The following is a 6,444-nucleotide window of genomic DNA, read 5'->3' as shown; positions in this document are numbered from 1 at the left end:
ATTGAAGAGCAGAATGAGGTTGATGTTGAGTGTTAGAAAATGCATATTTATAAAGGAGAAAACTGTCATTTTACATTTCAAGTCTTACTAACAACCCTTACTTTTATGTATTTAACCTTCTTGTGATTTAATTACATGTGTTTTATTTTAATTAAGTATTTTATGTATTTTAGGGGCATTATAGTCATTTCACAATAAAGGAGAGATCAGACGGCAAAACGGACATCACTTTTGAACTCAGGACAGTCGAAAACCTTAAGAGGAGCATAAAAGGAAAAATGGCACTATTCACATGTACGGTACTATTCACGTGTACGGTACTGTATACGTTACTGTTCACGACACTGTTCACATAGACGGATGATGACGTGGCATTGACCGATGATGTGGCATTGACTGATGAGGTGTCACGATCCTGTTGGACTAAAATTCTTATGTACTGTTGATGGTGACGTGGCAGCATATCAGTGGACGAAAAATCTCGCGTACGGTGCATGCATCACACAGGATTATTTTCAACCAAACCGTGTTACTGTTCATCCGGGTCAAACCGCGTTACTGTTCAAAGTCGGGTCAAACCGTGTTACTGTTCATCCGCGTGGTCAAACCGTGGACTGTTGACTGATGACGTGGCGCAATCCTGAGCGTCCAAACTGTTTTTAATCCGATGGCCATGATTTACTCCATGTATCTATAAAAAGGGGGCCTCTCCCCCCTAATTTGATATCTCTGAATCCATTTTTGGACTCTGTTTTCTGTAATTCCCTCTCCATCTTGTATTTTCTTCGTATTTTAATAAATTCCTATTTTGCCCCTAGTTCAATTATGAGTGGCTAATTTTCTTTCAAGCTTGGGTTGAAGGTGAAGTCTCAACATGTGTCATGGGCTTAATTTGGTAAATTTATTTTCTCTTCCCCTCTAGTTTTTGTGGATGTTTTGACTTCTCGTCGACAAATAATACTAATCTTGTCTAGTACCGCCTTGGTTTCACCGGCCCTCTAGTATAAGGTTATTATTATTTGGCACGATAAGCCCTTAGCACCATATTGATTAGAGCGTGGTTCATGAGGTGTGGATTCCCCCCTCATGATTTAATTGGCATTAATACGGATTATTTAGCCCATGATGCATGTTGATACGGATCTAGATACCCAAGTACGTCATTTCAATAGAATTATCTTCAATTTATTCTCGCCATTGCAATTCCAATTTTAGAATTTATTCTCGCCATTTTAATTTAAGTTTTAGCATATTCCAAACCATTTCCACCATAAATCCAACCACCCATTTACAAAATTAATTCTACACATAATTAAAATCCACCTCCTCGTGGGATCGACACTCGTCACCATTGATCTATACTACAATAGATTCGTGCGCTTGCGAGTACATTAAAATTTGCACAACAAGTTTTTGGCGCCGTTGCCGGGGAGGTAAGTAATTTTAATTCATAGAATTAATTTTTGTGAATAATTCCATTTAAATTATTTTCTTGTATTTTTTTTTATTAAAAAAAGAGTGAATCTACATTTAAAGGTTAGTATTTCTTTTATTTTTTCTCTTCTTTAAAATTCTGTAATTTAATTTTCAATTTATTTTTCTTTGTAATTTTTTTTTGTTTATTTTATTAATTTAATTTTTAGTTAATTTATTTCACGTATTTGTTTTTGTGTATTTTTATAGAAAGGTTTTAATAGCCCAATAAGGTTAGTATCGTAATTTCTCCCTCTTCTTTATTTTTATTTGTTTTGTTCCCATCTTTATTTTCATTTTATTTGTTTTGCATGCATGGTCGTAGGTCATTATTACCTAATCTTGAACCTATAGACCTTGAATTAGAAAAAACACTTCGCACACACAAACAAATTAAAAATAAAATGGATTTACAAGCACCACAGGAGAGGCCATTTAAGGACTATTTTAGTCCCTTAGCTAATTTGAGCACATCATGCATAAGATACCCAAATGTAGCTGCTAGGAGTTTTGAACTAAAACCTAGTGTGCTAAATTGTCTCCCCACATTCTATGGCCTAGAAAATGAGGACCCATATAATCATTTGAATGATTTTCATGCAATTTGTCAAACATTTAAATATGAGAATTTTTCAGATGATGATGTTAAACTCAGATTATTCCCATTTTCTTTAAAAGATAGAGCTCGTTCATGGCTTAATACATTACCTGCTAATAGCATTGCATCATGGGAACAAATGGTAACTAAATTTTTAAATAAATATTTCCCAGTGCATAAAACCAATGCTATTCGCAGGGAAATCTCGGAGTTTACCCAGAGAGATGACGAGCAGTTTTTCGAAACGTGGGAGCGATTCAATGGGCTACTCTTGAAGTGTCCACATCATGGGTACGAGAAATGGCACCAATGCCAATACTTTTTGGAGGGATTACTACCAAATGTGCAAGAATGGCTAATGGCAACAAGTGGAGGAGAGCTAATGTCAAAAAGTGCATCAGAAATTTGGGAATTCTTCCAGCGACAAGCGGATAATTCCCAACAACGGAGTCGATCACTCAGGAATACTAGAAGAATTAAAGGAGTAAATGAGGTTCAAATTGGCGAGTCAACTTCGGGAATCAAAGAAGTCAAGGAGATGGTTGAAGGTCTTGCTCAACAAATAGCATCGTTATCGACTGCTAAATCAACAGAACCACATGACCATGACTCATACTCAGATCAAGCCAATGCCATAGGTGTAATGAGAAAGCCATCAAATTACAACCCATACTCCAACACATATAATCCTGGATGGAGAGACCACCCCAATTTTTCATGGTCTCAAGGATTCCAACAGAATGGACCAGCAGCTCCAGCTCCACCAATGCAACAAATTCCTCAAGTTCCTCAAGCCTCTTAGCCACCATTTAGACCATACAATCAGAATCAGAATTTCTCTCAACCCAGACCATGGGAGGATTCATTCCAGAATCTCAAGAATCTTACTCACTCCACGATTGAGCAACAAAACCGCACCATTGATGGACTACGAAATGAGTTGAGAGCAGGTTTCAACTCACAAGCTCAATCAGTTTCAAGCCTAGAAAAGATGGTGGGACAACTTGCTTCTTCAGTTCAGACCTTGGCAATGACTGTTGAGAAAGGTAAGTTTCCAAGTCAACCAGTACCTAATCCTAAAGGAGTACATGAAGCAAGTACCAGTTCACCACAGCAGCATGGAGAGGTCAAAGCAGTAATGACCTTGCGAAAAGGAAAGGAAGTCGACAACAAAGTGGAGATGCCGGTGACAAAAGAAAATCAAATTGTACCTGTGAATGTTGAGGACTCATCACCGGAGGAGAAAGAAGAAACTAACCCACGAGAATATGTTCCGAAAGCTCCATTTCCTCAGAGGTTAGCTAAAGGAAAAAAGGGAAAATCCACAGGTGAGATTCTTGAAATCTTCAAACAGGTAAGTGTTAACATCCCTTTGCTTGATGCTATTAAACAAGTTCCATCTTATGCCAAGTTTCTTAAAGACCTTTGTACTAAAAAGAGAAATATGCATGTTCAAAAGAAGGCATTTTTAACAGAAAACGTTAGTTCTATACTCCAACATAAAATTCCTTTAAAATGCAAAGACCCAGGCTCCCCCACTATCTCATGTAGTATAGGGAACCACACAATTGAGAATGCTTTGTTGGATTTAGGAGCTAGTGTAAATCTTTTGCCTTACTCTGTATTCGTGAAACTTGGACTGGGAGAATTACACCCAACTCCAGTGGTGTTACAGCTTGCAGATCGGTCCACGAAAATACCTCGTGGTATTGTGGAGGACGTGCTTATCCAGGTAGACAAGTTTTATTTTCCTGTTGATTTCATTGTAATTGACACTCAACCAATACAGGATTCAAGGAAGCACATCCCCATTATTCTAGGCCGACCTTTCTTGGCAACTGCGGATGCTCACATTCAATGCAGGACTGGAAATATGCAGTTGTCCTTCGGCAACATGACTATGGAACTGAACATCTTCAACATTGCCAAACAACCTCACAGTGCAGATGATGGAATTGTTGATGTGGATTTAATTGAAGCATTAGTTGATGATACTTTTGTTTCAAACCTTAGTGATCCTTTACAAACATGTTTAACTCACTTTGGTTTGGATTTTGATATTGACAGATCGGTCGATGAGGTCAATGCCCTGCTTGACTCAGCACCATCTATGGACACTAATAAATGGAAGTCAAGAGTTGAGCAACTAGCACCATCAGAGAAGCAACTCATTCCATCATCAGAATCACCACCGAAACTCGAGCTCAAACCATTGCCCAACACTTTGGAATATGCGTTTTTGGGAGAAGAAAGCACTCTGCCGGTAATCATCTCATCATCCCTCAATGACGAACAAAAAGGTAAGTTGTTAGATGTTTTGAAAGAGCACAAAGGAGCATTAGGATGGACCATAGCAGACATTAAAGGTATAAACCCAGTAGACTGCATGCATTACATTCACCTTGATGAAAATGCTAAATCTACTAGGGAAATGCAACGTCGGTTAAATCCTAATATGAAAGAAGTTGTTAGAACCGAAGTGCTTAAGCTATTAGATGCAGGTATCATTTACCCAATCTCTGATAGTTCATGGGTCAGTCCTGTACAAGTTGTCCCAAAAAAGTCAGGAGTCACAGTAGTTACGAATGCTGATAATGAATTGATACCCACTAGAGTAACTACAGGATGGCGTGTATGCATTGATTATAGAAAGTTGAATTCTGTCACACGTAAAGACCATTTTCCTTTACCATTTATTGATCAAATGCTTGATAGATTAGCAGGCCATGAATTTTATTGCTTTCTAGATGGCTACTCAGGATATAATCAGATTCCCATAGCACCAAAAGATCAAGAGAAAACTACTTTCACTTGCCCTTTTGGCACATTTGCATATAGGAGAATGCCATTTGGATTATGTAATGCACCTGCTACATTTCAACGATGCATGCTAAGCATTTTTTCTGATATGGTTGAACGATTTCTTGAAGTCTTTATGGATGACTTTTCTGTCTTTGGTGATTCATTTGATCAATGTTTACATCATCTAACACTAGTTCTGCAGAGATGTATCGAGAAGAACTTGGTCTTAAATTGGGAGAAATGTCATTTTATGGTAAAACAAGGTATTGTTCTCGGTCACATCATTTCGAGCAAAGGTATTGAGGTTGACAAAGCCAATGTGGATCTCATTTCTAATCTTCCTCCACCTAAAACAGTCAGAGAAGTAAGATCTTTCCTTGGGCATGCTGGTTTCTATAGACGTTTCATTAAAGATTTTAGCAAAGTTTCTAGACCCTTATGCAATTTACTTGCTAAGGATGTACCTTTTATCTTTAATGATTCATGTCTTATGGCGTTTGAAAAATTAAAACGGTTGTTGACATCATCACCCATCATTCAGGCCCCAAACTGGAGCTTACCATTTGAGCTAATGTGTGATGCATCTGATTATGCAGTAGGAGCAGTATTAGGACAAAGAGTTGATCGAATTCCCCACGTTATTTACTATGCTAGTATGACATTAAATGATGCACAGTTGAACTATTCAACTACTGAAAAAGAAATGCTAGCAGTAGTGTTTGCATTGGAAAAATTTCGATCATATCTCATTGGTTGTAAAATAATTATATTCACGGATCATGCTGCTCTTAAATATCTTCTCACAAAGAAAGATGCAAAAGCCAGACTAATTCGTTGGGTGTTACTTTTGCAGGAATTCGACTTGGAATTCAAAGATAAAAAAGGGACAGAAAATGTTGTGGCGGATCACCTCTCTCGTCTCCATTTTGACACAATTACAGAATCATTACCATTGAATGAGTCATTTCCAGATGAACAATTAATGAATGTGGAAGTATTACCTTGGTATGCTGATATAGTTAATTATCTTGTTACAGGTAAACTTCCAGAGCATTGGACCAAGCAAGATAAGGCTAAATTCTTTGCAGAGATAAAGAATTTCTTTTGGGATGACCCGTATCTGTTCAAGTATTGTGCAGACCAAATTGTTAGACGATGTGTCCCAGAAAGTGAAATTCAGAATATCCTTTCATTCTGCCATGAACAAGCTTGTGGAGGCCATTTCAGTGCTAAGAAAACAGCGACTAAAGTTTTACAATGTGGTTTCTATTGGCCATTTATATTTCGAGACGCTTACACTTTCTGTTCTTCATGTGATAGGTGTCAACGAATGGGGAGCATTACGCGAAGGAATATGATGCCATTAAATCCAATTTTAGTGGTTGAAATTTTTGACGTATGGGGTATCGACTTCATGGGACCCTTTCCCCCATCTTTTGGCCGTCAATACATATTGGTTGCTGTTGACTACGTATCAAAATGGGTAGAAGCAATTCCATGTAGGACCAATGATCACAAGGTGGTGATAGGATTTTTGAAAAGCAACATTGTCTCGCGCTTTGGATTCCCTC

At 37.9% G+C, this 6,444-nt stretch overlaps 1 non-coding gene across 1 annotated transcript; it reads right to left on the bottom strand.

The window, feature by feature from the left end:
- Positions 1-2,261: 2,261 nt before the first annotated feature.
- On the bottom strand, positions 2,262-2,365 carry LOC127901665 (small nucleolar RNA R71). Its single transcript, XR_008053909.1, has one exon. It is a non-coding gene; the product is annotated as a small nucleolar RNA R71 (small nucleolar RNA).
- Positions 2,366-6,444: the final 4,079 nt, after the last annotated feature.

The sequence above is a fragment of the Citrus sinensis genome, chromosome 3 (genome assembly GCF_022201045.2).
Source record: "Citrus sinensis cultivar Valencia sweet orange chromosome 3, DVS_A1.0, whole genome shotgun sequence".
In the NCBI taxonomy this organism is placed as follows: Eukaryota; Viridiplantae; Streptophyta; class Magnoliopsida; order Sapindales; family Rutaceae; genus Citrus; species Citrus sinensis.
The sequence above is the reverse complement of the archived record's forward strand: the minus strand, read 5'-3'. Positions and strand labels throughout refer to the sequence as shown.